General features: G+C 36.5%; 1 protein-coding gene across 2 annotated transcripts in view; it reads right to left on the minus strand.

Annotated features, from left to right (window-relative positions):
* OLFM3 (olfactomedin 3) overlaps positions 1-15,636 on the minus strand; it is a 207,082-nt gene that overhangs the window by 167,576 nt on the left and 23,870 nt on the right. The window contains exon 2 of one of the 2 annotated variants that reach the window (XM_010360616.2): positions 8,441-8,501. The exons of the other annotated variant lie outside the window; for it this stretch is intronic. The gene's annotated coding sequence lies outside the window, so the exon portion shown is untranslated. The remainder of the gene's footprint in view (positions 1-8,440; positions 8,502-15,636) is intronic. 2 annotated transcript variants of the gene reach the window in all.

Raw genomic sequence — 15,636 nt, forward strand, 5'->3', positions numbered from 1 at the left:
TTGTTTTCAACATTACAGAATAATGTTTTATTGTTGAATATGTTAAAGGCGGTAAAAATATAAAGCCAAACAAGATAGGTCCTAGACTTTGGAAAAATACATATTTCTAAAATGTCAACAGATTCTTCCTTTCCTCCCCTGCTTTTTTTTTTTTTTTTTTTTTTTTTTTTTTAACGTTTTTACTTTCACTTTCTAAAGCTCTGTTGAATTTGGAGGCATAAGGATGAGAAAAGACTGGCCCCCAACTTGAGTGCATTGTTCACTGTGAATCTTGATAATCACAGGTATCCCTCATCAAGCACTTCTACATGACATGCACTGTATTCGGCTCATAAAACACCTACCACAACCTTATGCAATAGGTATTTGGATATTATCAGTTCTTAATGCAGAAAATTAGTCATAGAGAGATCTTTAAATTTGAATTTAGATCTGTCTCCATTGGGTTGTAATACAGAAATTAGACTTTTAGAAAGGCTGCATGGCAAGATAGAAAGGTGACTCAATCTCCAATGAGGCTAGATAGCTGCTAAGTCAAGACCCCATAAGGCAGCATTAATCTATGTAAGTTCCTTCAATTTCAGAAGCTGTTAGTGATTGGACATGACAGAACTGAGGGTTGCTGATATGTCAACCAAACTCACAAGAAAGTGGAATACATAATAAAAAAGCAAATTTATAATTTCCCATGAGAAATATGAAAAATGGATTAATTATTTTATTTACACTGACCCCTAATTATCAGATAATAATCTGTGTAAGAATGCCTCGTCACATAACACTAATAATATCAGTGTCTATATCCTTAATTCTCTCTACAGAGGATAAAAGTGTTTCTGTTGCAACACAACACTTGTGTTCTTGAAAAACCGTGTATTCTGCAAAACTATGTACTAAAAATAAAATTACAAGGCTGATGGAGGAAACCTATGTAATTGTGTACCCAAAGCACTAACATAAACAGTGATTGTTACCTAGAGAGATTACTTGAATAACTTGGAAAGGGAGTTCAAGATAGCTGGACTTTGCACCATGAAATATTATAAAGGCTGAAAACAATTGAATGGAAATGCTGACTTTTAAGCCAGCATTGTTTGACAACGCAGAAGACAGCAGAACTCAGACTCATTGTGACTGCTCTTCAGATGCACTCCGCAGTAACCGCAACATGCCAGGAGCTTAGAGCAAGGCAGGGAGTGAAGAGATCTGGGGAGGGTAACCTGGGTCAAGGGCTCATTATAATTTCACTCTCACTATTCCAGCTCCACTTGCCTAGAATAAATTATGTATAAAACCATACAACATTTCTGTTTTACTAGCATTATTGCTGTATTTGCCAATCATATGAGCTACCTGGTGTTACAGAAGATATATTGTAACGGAGCAGTCTGGCTGTGTTGTCCTAAGAGAGTACTCTTAGCCCTGTGTAGTTCTGGGGTGAGTATTGCCAAATTGCCTTAGTAATGCTCATTTTATATTTATATATGACTGACCAACTCTCCCGTTTGATTGACACATTCTTAAGCTCTGTAATATCTTTAGTCAGGGTCTTTCAACCCCCTCTACAGACGGAAGGGATTAGAGTTAACTAGAACTCTAGAGTTCTGCTAGTCCAACTGAGAAAACCCCAGAATAGCATCCATCGTTCATGTTAACCACTCTGCTTCAATTTATACAGAGATAGAAAGTTCACTGACTTCTAAGATGGCCCATTTATTCATCTACTTATAAAAAACACACATGATCATAATATTTCTAACATTTTGAGTGTTTAGAAAGGACAAAATACTTAAATAAATCTTAAGTTTAAGAATAAATTAGACAGAAAGAAAATTCTGATTTGGAGACAATGATGAGACTATTTGGATAACATAAGTAAAATGTTCAATGGCTCTAGGAGTCATCTTTTTAGAAATGGCAATTTACTGTAGGAATGCTTATCTATAGAACTGGGAAGAGTAGATCATGGGGAAAAGAAAAATTTCTCAGAAGTACATTTTTAGAGGATTAATGACTTGTAAATTTCTCAAGTAGTTAATGATAGATTGTTGCATATAGAAGCTGAAAGAGAAACTAATTTGTATTTATATATAATGTTACATTTAATTTGTAAATGGAGAAATTTAAGTTCAGTAAACAAGATGATCAAAGTCATTTGTAAATTATAGTAACATATTTAAGATAGATACTGTATTTAGTAATCTATCAAATTTTGCATTTTATATTTCATTCCTAGAACTTACTACATACCACATTTGAAGCCTTTTTTGTTAGTGAAAAATAGCAGAGACATAAGAAATCATTTTTCTTAACATAGACATTTTTTATAAAAAATCTTTTTAAAATATTTAGTAAATAAAATTAAGTTAGATATAGAAAATAGCTGCAGAAATCCCTTTCCTGATGATACGGATCCTTGAAAGACTAAAGGAATTATATAATAAACAGTCATTAATATTGTTCTGATTTATAGTCTTGTAGTATTTCAGAATAGAGGAGATAGAGATTTACTGCAGACAGTGAGGAGAGACCATGCATTAGATATAAGCAAATTATCAGAATAGGTCGCAAGGTAACCAGTATATTTTCATGACTGAAAGATATAACTTATAAAGTTATTCAGGACACTGGACATAAAGTTTTCACAAGAGGTGAGTTGCATAGAGCTAGTATGTTTTAAAAAAAAAATTAAAAGAAAGAAAGCCATATAGCAATGTGTACCTTGAAGGGTACAGAGAGTTCTGAGAAGATCTCAGGGTTCAGCTACTAAGCTTCCTTTCCTCTCTTCTAGGTTTCTTTTCTACCACCCACAACAGCTTCCCTTTCATCTGTTAACACTCCTGTCAACATTTTTCATTTTACTAACCAAAATCTTCAAATTACTCAATTCTTTAAGCACAATTTCTGCTTGTCGTGTAATAGGTGTAGAGGTGTTTATTGAAGCTAAATTAAAAGTTTACTGAAGCTAAATTAAAAGTTTACTGTTAGTCACTGCTCATTAGTTATCAGCACCTTTTTCTTTTGGGGAGTTCAGTGTTGTAAGAAGAAGGGGTGATGGATGGAATTACAGGGATTATAAACTTCATGGAGGTCTGCAATTTGAGGCAATCAGTTTGTATGGAGTTTTGACTGAATATTATATATCCCACCCCCTTCAATCTGGAGTACCTAGCAAAACTCTTTCCTTCTAGTAGAGATTTTGATGTGATTAGTTAATGTAAGTTATAGTAAAGTGGGTTTTTTTTGTTTCTTTTCCTTTATAAAATACAGAAACACCAAATAAAAGAAAAAAATCACTTTTTTTTTTTTTTTTTTTTTTTTTTTTTTTTTTTTTATAGAGAATTGAGCTTTATTCTCCAACTGGATTGTTGAGCACAAATGATGAGTGGATTATGGGCAAATGCAACTTTCTTCTTGATTTTTATTGATCCTTGATAATGTATCCAATGGGGTGAGTTTCTCTGCCTCCCAATGAAAATTCTAGCAGGTTACATGACTTTTTACATTTTGATAAAAATAACAGCTTTAAAGTTACTTCAAAAAACAAACAGTTTTGATTCAGAAATTATCTTGTCCCTCATAATAATCAAAGAACAGAAACTGTTCTGTGTTAAATATTCTTCTCCCATCTCAATCTGACTTCAAACTGAAAACGTGGAGCTTTACTTGTAGTTTTCTTTATCATTTCAACCTGTTTGTCTCTGCTTTTCCTTAATAGTTGTCAGTCACTGTCAAAATTGACAGTCCAGGGTGGTACATAGAGAGGAGCGGAGGTGGAAAAGTCAGTTCTTATTTGCTTGAATATTATTACGCTCTTTGGGCTGCTAGTTAAATTTGGCAACCCTACGTGGTGTTCAGTTAATTGAAGCTAACCATCTCATTGTGCAACTTTTTGGGATTTTCATGAATTCCCTGGTGGGCTCTCTTTCCTGCAGTTCAATTGATACTAGTAGATGCACCATGTGCAGAATGGAGCTCCTTTCTCAGCACTGGACGCCTGGCAGTACACCTTCAGATTCATTCTGCTGGGGTCTCTTCAATGCTTCTGGGTCACCCTATTGGGCAGGACTCAGAGCTCTCATTATGCATTACTCCCCCATTACCACCCATAGTGTGTGGAAATTCTCACGTATTTCTTTTCCTGACAAACTCAAGGAGTACAGACACTTCCATGATCACGCTCCTTGTTCTGCTTCCACAGCAGAAAATCAGCTTTTCCCTTGACTTCTAAATCTTTTCAGGTGGGAGGGTAACCCCTGACCACAGTAAACTTCGACTGGGTCCAGTATAAGTTTTATGTGTCTAATTGCAGAAAATCCACTTCAAAGTTCTGCGAGTGGTTCTTTTGAAGCCCTCTTCACTACGATTTGTATTAGAAGGTAGCACCACAGGTATCTGGGGTAAGGAGGCTGAGACTTAAACAGCCTGGCTTGACTCTCTTAGGAGAAATGTCTCCATCATTTTTTTTCTTTCTCTTAAAAAAAAAAATCTCAGACTACTTTGTCTTTGAGTTTAATGAGATCCAAGAGATACAACCAAGTTTCATTTCACCTCTTTGTGAATTCCTTTATATCCTTTCTGTATCACTGGTTTTGATAAGGAGACCAAAAGAGCTGGGAGGACACTTACATTCATCCCTTTAATAAATTCCTCATATGGGATTGGAAACCTACCCTGTTATCTGTTGAAAGTGAGGAAAGGAAGAGTTTCATTTTAGGTTTTTTTTTTTTTTTTTTTTTTTTTTCCGTTTACACTGCCAACATAACAGTTATTAAATGTATTGTAAATACTGACTTACAAATGAGTTTTTTTCATCAAGGATAACCATGTCCTAGAAGGAGTGGACTCTCCTTATTCATGTTAATACCACAGTAGCTAGTACAGTGCCTGGGCATACAGATATTCAATAAGTAGTAGTGAAAATAAAGTTTATGCTTATATTGCACAGCTTTCACTTTCATTGATATGTCTGATCGTTGATTTTCTTCTCAGTTCAGTTAACACTGAGCAAAGCTTTATAGAAGAGATTCCTAAATTAGTCTTGAAGCAGATTGTAGGTGGTGATGGTGGTTGTATATGTATGTGGAAGAAAGTTTAAGGAAAGTATGGCCAAGAGAACAGCAAGTACTAAAACATGGGGGTGTGAGGAAAAGCATGTTGGGAAACGTTGAATATTGCTGGAGTGTGTGGTAGAATGAAAAAGGCAATAAATGAAATTAGAAAACAGCATACGGGTTTTATATACCCCACTAAAGGGTGTGCAGTTTATCTTTAGGAGATTGGGGGAATTTTGAAGAATTTTAATTGGAAAATACATTAATTGAGAATAGAATATGTTTTTACAAATTTATAAGAGAAAGACTGAAAGTAAAAAATTTAATTGAAAGTACAATGTGTTTTAAAATATTCAGCAATAAAGTTTTATGTTTCTGTTGATTAACTATGTAGTACTTTAAATGGACCTTCACCATTATCAAGCAGTTTGCACTTTCTAAACTTTGTTTTTAGGAAAAAAAAAGAAATTATTGTTTAAACTATGAAAGTTATTGCTATTTTCACCTCACAATCATGAAGAAAAGGACCTGGGAATTTTGCTCTCCACTCCTTGCAAGTAGATTCTTTCCACAAATGCTCATTTAATTCTGAGTTAAAGAAAGTAAAACTAAATACGAGAATATCAGCTGACAGTATACAAGAGAAACCCATTTGTATTTTAAGCAAGTTGGTACAAACCAAGGGAAGAAAGTAGAAACTGGGTTAGATGAAAGGCAATACTTCAAGGGAACTGGCATTTTGCCATAACCTCTCTCATTTATTTGAGGGTATGTCCTGTCGTGTGGGTAAAGTATAAAGAAGCATTTCTGTGACAGCAAATTAGTCAGTATAAGACACTCAAGTCTATGTTCTGGCTTAAAGAGGGAAGATCATTCAAACCTCTTTAAATTGTGGTGAAGTTTAAAAGCAAAGAAAATAGTAATGACAGTACCTCTTTTAGGAGAGAGCAGCAATTGTTTAAAGGGTAGTAAAGGACCCCAGGAAAGTACAGAAGGATCAATTGAAATTTCCTTAGTACTTAGGAAACAGTGCTTTTGTTAGTTTTGGCAAAAATTATCTTCAAATAACCTGAATAAATGCACAATAGTATATAAACACCCAGGCTAATGGGAAAGATCCTTCAGGGCAGAAAACAATCAAAAGAAGAATAAAATGTTGTGGAATTAAAATGTGAGCTGCAAAACAGGACAAAGATTCGAAGGAAGGAAAAAAATGTGATATTTCTGGAGAATTAGCCATTAAGTCATGCACATTTATTGTAGCCAGACTTGGCAGTACAACTGCTGGTAAAAGAATGTCAGAGGTTTCAATATAAAACTCCTATTAGAAGCAGTTATTGTGTAAAATTAGCTATCCAGATCTTTGAGCATCCCACACCATCTGGCAGAAACGTACAAGCCCAGATGTCCTATATCTTTATGCAGAGTTTAGTGTCACTGGGTATCAAACCAAGAACCATAAATATCTCATTCCAGGGAAAAGCTAAGATATTGTTCATAGATTCAATTTACTCTACTTTGTCATTAGTTCAAATAACACAACATGTTTATTTATAGTACCCATCCCACTAAACCAAATTGAAGAGGTTATATATTTTCTAAATATATTCTGAAGAGGCATATATTTTATGTACTGAAGAGTCATATATTTTCAATTTGCATCTCCAGATCCATTCTTTACTCTTCACCTCCTGCAATGTGTTTGTGGGGAGAGGGGCTGATCATTGCCTTTTGGTTGTATTTGGTAAATGGGAGATACTGTAGAACATCAAAGACAGGAGGAAAATGAAGTCCATATATTTATTCCCTTAATTATCTGCGTTTGCCAAAAGTCCTAGTTTATTTTGCATGAGCCTCTCCAAAAGGTGTATACCTTTCCAATTTAGATAGCTAACTCCCCTTCTTTCATTAAGCTTGGGATAGTAGTTGTTCTCTTCTGCTATTAGCCCCGTGGTGCTGTAACATTTCTTGTTGATTTTATTTAACCTTCTCATATGTTTTTTATTTTTCATTTTCATTTTTATTTATTACTTTATTCATTTTTGAGCCAGGGTCTTGCTCTGCTGAAGTGAAGTGGTGCAATCATAGCTCACTGCAGCTTTGATCTCCCGGACTCAAGGTATCCTCATGCCTCGACCTCTTGTGTAGCTGTCACCAAGCCTGGCTAATTTTTTTTCTTTTTTCTTTTTTCTTTTTTTTTTTGTGCTACAGATAAGGGCTTACTATGTTGCTCAGGCTGATCTCAAATTCCTACGCTCAAGCGAGCCACTTGCCTTGGCCTCTCAAAGAGCTGGGATTACAGGTGTGAGCCACTGTGCTGGGTCCTTCTCATACTTTGGTAAATGAATCCTTTATTAAAGTTCTTTGTTTGAATTTGCCATTCGTTCCCATTCAGGGCACTGATTGATAAGTATCCACTTACTAAAAGGTAAATGGCTTAGCTTGTGGGGAAATGTTTTCATGTTATGTGCTGATCTGGAGTTAGGAAAATGTACAAGATGACAGAAAACCAATTAGTTAGAGCAAGGGAAGAGAGAGTGAGCCCTGACATTCTATTTGACACTTACCAAAGCATCTGGAGGTCTTTACTGAGATCCTGGCTTGGTGCTCTCATATTTCTAGTTAATACACTGATATGAGGGCTTAATTTTGGCAGGTGTCTTTCTGATTTTGAAGAGTGTATGTGTGTTGAAAATACTTTTCCTTTTTTATTGTTAGCAGTTTGGGTTTGATATATTTCTTATATCTGATCATTGGATAAAATTCAGATATTAAAAAAATAAGTACAGTGTAAGTTTCCCAAAGGGAAATATTCTGAATGTCTGCTATAGAAATTAGGGCAAGTGTGGTTGTTTCATTAGCATTTTATTTCTCTACTTCTCTGTTTCTTTTATCATGTTTGCTCATTAACCTCCACCAGTTGCTATTCATATTAAAATTCCTTCAGGCTGTATATTGCCCTTCACATTTTTATCTTTTACACTACCTATTTCTTTTGGGATCTAACACACAGCAGGATTTCAATATACTATATCTATATCTAAATCACTCAGGAATTTGGGTTTCTTGTTTATATTTCTGAGTTGTAGTCCAACTGTGTACTCATGCCTACCCTTAAATGTCTTCCCTATTCAAAACTCTGACAATTTCTCATTTCATTTTGACCAAAAAACAAAAAAACAAATACCACGACCTCTGTGGCTATAAGTGATTTGCCTTCAACTTTACTGTGTTGGAATTCAGTCTAAGCTGCTGTAGCAAAAAGAGAAAAAAGGTAATATAAAAAACAGTGGCTTAAGAAAGGCAGAAGTTGATTTTTCCCTCATGTAACTGTCAAAAGATCAATTGTTCAGGGCTGGTCACAAAGGGTTCTGCTAACCACTTACATAACACTTTCATTTCGGGATCCAAGGTGACTGCTCAAGGTCCTGCCTTTTTACTTCCATCCTAGTCAGTTAAAAAAAAAAAAAAAAAAAAAAGAAAGTAACTGGAGGACGAAAGGAATAAACACCAATCATTTTAAGGACATGGTCTGAAAGTGGGAAAACTTATCAGCAGAAACAGAAATTGGCTTGGGAACTGTGTTACACAGTCATACCATGGAGATGCAGACCATTTTCCCACCCTGGCCTGTGTTTCCTTGCCCTGACATATCCTGAGAAACAGGAATGGTAACAAATAACTTTTTTTTCCTTTAGAGGAGTTGGGGGAGGTGGTATACGGCAGTCATTCTTCAGAGTATTCTTCCGCCCCCAGCATCCACTCTCACTCTTTTTCCTTTTACCACTGACTCTTCTCCTGAAAGGTTGGTTGCCTCTTATTTTTGGATCAAACATACGAAGAAAGCCCTTAACTTCTCCTTTTGGAAGTTTCAAGTTTCAGGAAGCCAACTAGCCAGTTGGTTTATTTTCTTGACCTAACAGTAGTTCCATGATGCATTGGTTTTAACAAGGCAGCTGAAGCAACAAAATGAGTGGCTTGCCATTCTGCCTAGTCACTATAAGCTTGAGTACTAGAGTGAACGGCAAATAACTTTGTGTGAGTCCACATGTTTTTTAAAATCTCCTAATCCTATGACTTCATAGCTTCTCTACCTACATGATGCATTTGCCACTAGTTTGAATCGTCCCATCACATCCTTTTTACAATTGCTCTCCTCATCTAGAAGAAAACTTCACACCATAAAGAATTATGTTGCGAGAGATTTCCAAGTCAGAGAAGATAGCTTTCACAGAAATAATGTTCCAAAGTGAGCTTAGGTTTTCCAGTTAACCCACAGAATAGTGTTTAGTCCATAGTGTAGATAATGTGTAGCACTATTTTCAATTCTGGATCTTAGGAATGGGGTATCATCTAGTAAAGGAAACTGAAACGAAAAAGAACTTCCTCTCTTTTTGTTCTGAAAAAAAAAAAAAAAAAAAAAGCGTTGGTACCCCTTCCTCATATATCCCACTAGTATTCCATATACCCTTGCTTTTTTAAGGCCACTTATATGGAAAAGGCAAAAGAAAACTAACTTCTATTCCAATACTGTGTTTTCTCATTACCTTCATATTAGCTACTCCCGCTATATAAAATTGTCCCTGTCTCTCAATGACTTCAGTTTGAGAGGAAGAATGTTATAGGATTTAACAAATTTCACTAATATGTGAACAAAAAGCAACAGTTCCTTATCATTCTCAGAAATCACTGAATCACTGGAGTTTTTAAAGAATGATGATTTTGTTGTGAATTGATTCGTAGAATTTTACGAAAGATAACAAGGCAGTCAAGTGAAATCAGGAAGCACAGAGATTAAGAATGGGAACATTCTGGCCGGGCGCGGTGGTTCACGCCTGTAATCCCAGCACTTTGGGAGGCCGTGGCGGGCGGATCACGAGGTCAGGAGATCGAGACCATCCTGGCTAACACGGTGAAACCCCGTTGTTCCAGCTACTCGGGAGGCTGAGGCAGGAGAATGGTGTGAACCCGGGAGGCGGAGCTTGCAGTGAACTGAGATTGCGCCACTGCACTCCGGTCTGGGTGACAGAGAGAAACTCCATCTCCAAAAAAAAAAAAAAAAAAAAAAAAAAAAAAAAAAAAAAAGAATGGGAACATTCCTGCTTGAGATAGCTCCATGGAGCCTTTCCTGCCTTCTTATTCCTTCTCCTGTCTCTACTTCAGTGTTTACAGATTCTGTGAGGTTTTCCATTGCTTTCCTAGCGATGACGTTAGTGACCCAGAGTGAACAGCCATTGCATGGCAGCGCTATTTGTCTTATTATTTTACTTAGCTGGATTACAAACTAAACCATGTCTTACGCGTATTTTTGTTTTTATTTTTGAGACAAGGTCTTCCTCTGTCACCCAGGCTGGAATGCAGTGGCATGATCAGAGCTCACTGCAGCCTTGACTCCCTCCAGGCTCAAGCGATCCTCCTGCCTCAACCCCTAAGTAGGTGGGGCTACAGGCGTGCCACACCACACCTGGCTAATTTTTTTTTTTTTTTTTTTTTTTTTAAATAGAGGCAAGGTTTTGCCATGTTGCCTCGGCTGGTCTTGAACTCATGGACTCAAGCGATCTGCCCACTTCAGCCTCCCAAGAGTACTGGGATTACAGGTGTAAGTCACCGTGCCCGGACATTTGTCTTTTTATTTTCATAAAGAGGCAAAGCATTAGGTACTCAATAAAGATTTATAGAATGATTATGTCAACGTACATATACTTTTTCCTCCATTTAAATAATCAATTTTCTTCCTGTGTTATTCAGACTTTAATAATATGTAGCCAACTCCAACATGTTAGATGAGACTTTCTATTTCTATGTCCAGCAATTCTTAATGTTGTCCATGAGCACAAATCTTTTCTGGATTTGCCTTCTTACTGATTTTTTTTTTTTTCTTTTTTTTTTTCCCCTCTTTGGGCTTTTTTTTCCTCCATACCATCACTAAGATGTGTCTGTGTCTATGTCAGGGAAAGGATGTCAGTCAGAATGGTAGTGAGGATAAGTGAGTCGGCACTATGAGAAGGTACTGGAACCAAGGGTAAAGGACGAGGTATTTCTAAGTGGAGACTCGATTAAAAAGGAGAGCGTCTTATACCAACCAGCAAGTCAGTGGGGGAGGTCTGGAGTGATTAACTGACATAGGAGTTTCCTCCAGGTCTCCCTCATGCCCTTCAGGCTACTGGTTGCCATTTTGAAATGACAGACCTTCCCCTCCTCTCCCTTCCCCTCCCCTCCCCTCCCCTCCCCTCCCCTCCCCTCCCCTCCCCTTCCCTTCCCTTCCTTTCCTTTCCTTTCTTTTTTCTTTTCTTTCTTTGAGATGGAGTCTCACTCTGTCGCCCAGGTTGGAGTGCAGTGGCACGATCTCCGCTCACTGAAACCTCCGCCTCCTGGGCTCAAGCGATTCTCTTGCCTAAGCCTCCCTAGTAACTGGGACTACAGGTGTGCATTACCACACCCAGCTAATTTTTTATATTTTTAGTAGAGATGGGGCTTCACCATGTTGGCCAGGCTAGTCTCGAACTCCTTACCTCAGGTGATTCACCTGCCTCGGCCTCCCAAAGTGCTGGGATTACAGCCATGAGCCACTGTGCCCGGCCTTTTTCTTTTTACTTTAAGATTATTCTTGGCATTTATTTACTTCAGATATCACTATAAAAATATTTCAAGTAGCGAACGGAAAATAGTGAGGAGAAGATGAAGACAAAGTAATTTGTCTAAACACTACTTTCTCCTAATGAGTTAATTCTTTTCTTTCTACCTTTCATCTACCCCTACTTTCTCTAATCTTTTCCCCCTCTTTCCTCCTTTTCTTTCTTACTCCTTTTACAAATGATTACTGGTACCTACTTCCTGTCAGGCATTCTGCCAGGCTCTGGGGATATAGGACTCTATATGATATGATATGAAGACAGGACTCTGATTCTTGTCTTTTAGATGCTCACCTTCTACTGGGGAGACAAACACAAGCATAGGAAAATCATAGTAAAGTTAGCTTTTATAACGATTTCCCCAAATACAAAAGAAGAAAAGGACCATGCTCCCCCCACCCGATTTTCTGCTGGAGTACACTTCATGCAAGAGGAACAATTTGAGCTGAAGCATGGGTGGGAGTTTTCAAGGCAGAATAACATGGAGGGGAGGATATTCTCATCCTGAGGGATAGCGCATACATAATAGACTGTGGCATGACAAAAATCATGTTTTGAATGTTAAAGCACATTACTGCTGTGTATAAAGTGCAAGTAGCTGAGTGATGGCAGATGAGCCATGTACAGCCAGCTTTTGAAAGCCTCTGTATGCCATATAAAGGAGTTTAGGTTTTGTTCTGAGATAATGAAACTGTTTTGATGACTTTTGAGTGGGATTCTGAAATAATTACATTTTTAGCCATCGTTGGAAAGATTATGCTCACAGCAGTGCTGATGGCCAGGTATTATTAAAAATACAGTATAGGAGAGAAGTGGGCATCAATTGTTCTGGTCTGGTGAGAAATGAGGATCTAAGCCAGAGCAGTAATGAAAGAACTGGAATAGAAGGGCTGATTTAAATTAGATTATTGGTGCAGACACAGGGATTGGTGATTGCTTGAATGTGGAATGTGGAAGATATTTGGAATAGCTTTTGCGTTAGAATTGAGGGTGACCCTATGGTTTTCTTTTCAGCTGGTTTCTGCCAAATATGAAATTGCAATTTGCATAGAAAATTTTGTGAAGACTTCAGAATGAAGAAGTCTGCATTTTCAAGTCTTCTGGTAAAATCATGTTCTTGTTGCAAATTAGAGAACAGCCCCACCTGTTGACAGATCTTTGATGGCAAGGCTACATTTTCAATGCTTTCTAAAGATGCAAAAATTCCAGAATAAAGTTCAGAAAACATGGTGAGTTCAAATGAATAAGTAACTTAATTGGGTATATGGTATTGTTTTCAATATTAAAGATATTTTGAGGGCCACTTAGACAAGCTTTAGTGACCTGAAGATGTCTATATTTATATTATAGCTCGAGAACCAGAGATGATAAAAATTTGGTCAGATCATTTCTTAATTTCTCTTTGTTCACTTATTATTAATCATGTTGTTAGGAGAATGGGGACTGTTCCTATGAGAACTAAAGGAATCTTTTTTGTTTGTAGTTTATGTCCCAGTAGGTAGACAATACAAATTAGTTTTGCTTTAATAATTTTAGGATGTATATGTGTGTGTCTTTATATATTTTATATATGGCATATATACACATGTATTATATTTAACTGTAATATATAAATATAAACTTGACTTTAAGATAATTTTTTAAAGTAAACTTTTAGTTCAAAGTTTATTTCTTTTTAAATCAGATCTTTTTACCCTTGTACATCTATAGCTGTGGCATAACTAATATTTTTTAAAGTTTATGTTCAATTTCTTTCAAGCCTTCGGCATTTGATTTTACTGCTTTCATCTTCCTTTGTGAAAGTAATGATAATGTGGCACCTACTGCTCCATGAACAGATTGAATGTTTCTGTCCCATTAGGAGATAGTCTTGTGATATTTCCAGAAAGGTATTAAAAATCTCACTTTATAGTAGAAATTATCTCTTTGTGAATACTCAATGTCTTATCATAATGCTGTTGATTCTGCTATTTTTTCATACATTTCAGTGGCAAAAACTGAAAATTAGTGCATTGATCATAATATTAAAAATGCATCCCTTTCTACTACTTGATCAATAGTACTTTCCAGTGGATTATCTTGTCTGACTGAAATGTCTGTTATCTTTCATTGGCTAATTCTTGAGAGTAGACTTTAGGATCTTGGTTTGGAAAACATTTTAAAAATGATTATATCTAACTCCTTCAATTTTCAGATAAGAACACTGAGTCCAGAGAATTCAATGATGATAAATGTCTTAGACAACATTATAGAGCCGGGGCTAGAACTTACAGTGCTTTGAAGCACAATCTAGTAGTTTTTTCAGGTTGGGTCTTGATATAAAATGTTCACAACTACAAGAAACAAGGCTTTATTTATTCTCGACAGGGCTCCATTTTGCTTTTTACATGTAATTACTTTCTAAAGCCATCTCTATGCTCAAAAGCTTAGACCCTTTTCTCACTTGTGGAGAAAGCTGCACGGTATATTGAATATAGACTGTATGTACCATAGAAAGTGGGTTTATAGATCTTGATAGATCTCAATTCCTTCCACAACCACTTATCGAACTAGCTACAGTGTGCCTCCTCTGCAGCAATGGCAAAAATAAAGTGGATTAAATTTCTGGCCTTGAGGCATTCATGAGAGAATTGGATACCTACATAAACGACTCTAAAAAAATAGGCTGTTTAAATGTTATAGAAGAAATGAAAAAAAAAAAATAGTGCTATGGGGCTGTATTAGGGTCTTCAGAAAAACAGAAACAATAGGTACATATGGATGTATGAGAGGTGATTGTTTACGGGAACTGGCTTATATAATTGTAGAAGCCCAAAGCCCCAAGGCATGCCATCTGCAGTGGAGAACTAGGAAACCCAGTGCTGTAATTTAGTCTGAGACTGATGACCTGCAAATCAGGCAGGGTGCTGGTGTAAGCCCTGGAGGCCAAAGGCCTGAGAACCACGAGATTCCATGTCCAATGTCTGCAGCAGGAGAGCATAGATGTTCCAATTGAAGAGAGAGTACATTCATCCTTCCTCTTTTTTTGTTCTTCTGGGGTCTCAAGGGATTGGACAAGGTTCACTCATTGTCCAGGGTGGGTATTGTCTACTGAGTTTACTGGTTTAAATATTAATCTCTTGTGGAAACATATTCACAACCATACCTAAAAATAATGTTTTGCCAGCTACCTGAATGTCTGTCTGTCTGTCCAGTCAAAGTGACACTTAAAATTAACCATCATAGGAGCCATGGAAAGAAAAGTCAATTCTGCCTGGGGGAAGAAGAAATAGTTGAGTGAAACTATGAAAAATCAGTAGGCTTTAAGAGTTAAAGAGTAGAACAATTGGTCTTCCAGGCTAAATTAATATTGTAAAGCAAAGGAATGAAGACTCCAAAGGCACACATGTGGGAATGGTAATTTTAATAGGCCTACAGTAGAAAGTATCAAGAAGGACTAGAAAGAGAGATGAGGTCGCAGACAAGGATTTTGTGTGGAATTTTTCATTTTTTTCTAAAGTCAGTTTCTGATTGTTGGCAGTTTTGATAAAAGGAGCAGATGGAAAGTAAATTTGCTTTCTTCTACTATTTCCCCAAGGATTTTGAAATAATATAGCTAAGACCATTCACCCTTCAAAAAGATTATTACAGTCCGAGCACTTTGGTTCATTTCCTTTTTTTTTTTTTTTTTTTAATTTGTTTAGCTTCAAGACCTTGTTTACACTGCATATATACATGGCTGTTATTGACTCTCCAGTAGTCAGCTTTTCTCCTTTCCCTAACTCGTAGAGGTTCTATACCACTAACAAAAAATTTAGTGGCTGGATCATGGTAGATGCAAAAAAAAAAAAAAAAAAAAAAAAAAAAGACATTGACAAATTTAACAATTATTTTCACCCACTATCAGGTCTATGTTTAATGCTTTTTAAATTTTTTAAATTTTATTTATTTATTTATTTATTTTTGCCAAT

Source organism: Rhinopithecus roxellana, chromosome 8, assembly GCF_007565055.1.
Source record: "Rhinopithecus roxellana isolate Shanxi Qingling chromosome 8, ASM756505v1, whole genome shotgun sequence".
NCBI classification, from domain to species: Eukaryota; Metazoa; Chordata; class Mammalia; order Primates; family Cercopithecidae; genus Rhinopithecus; species Rhinopithecus roxellana.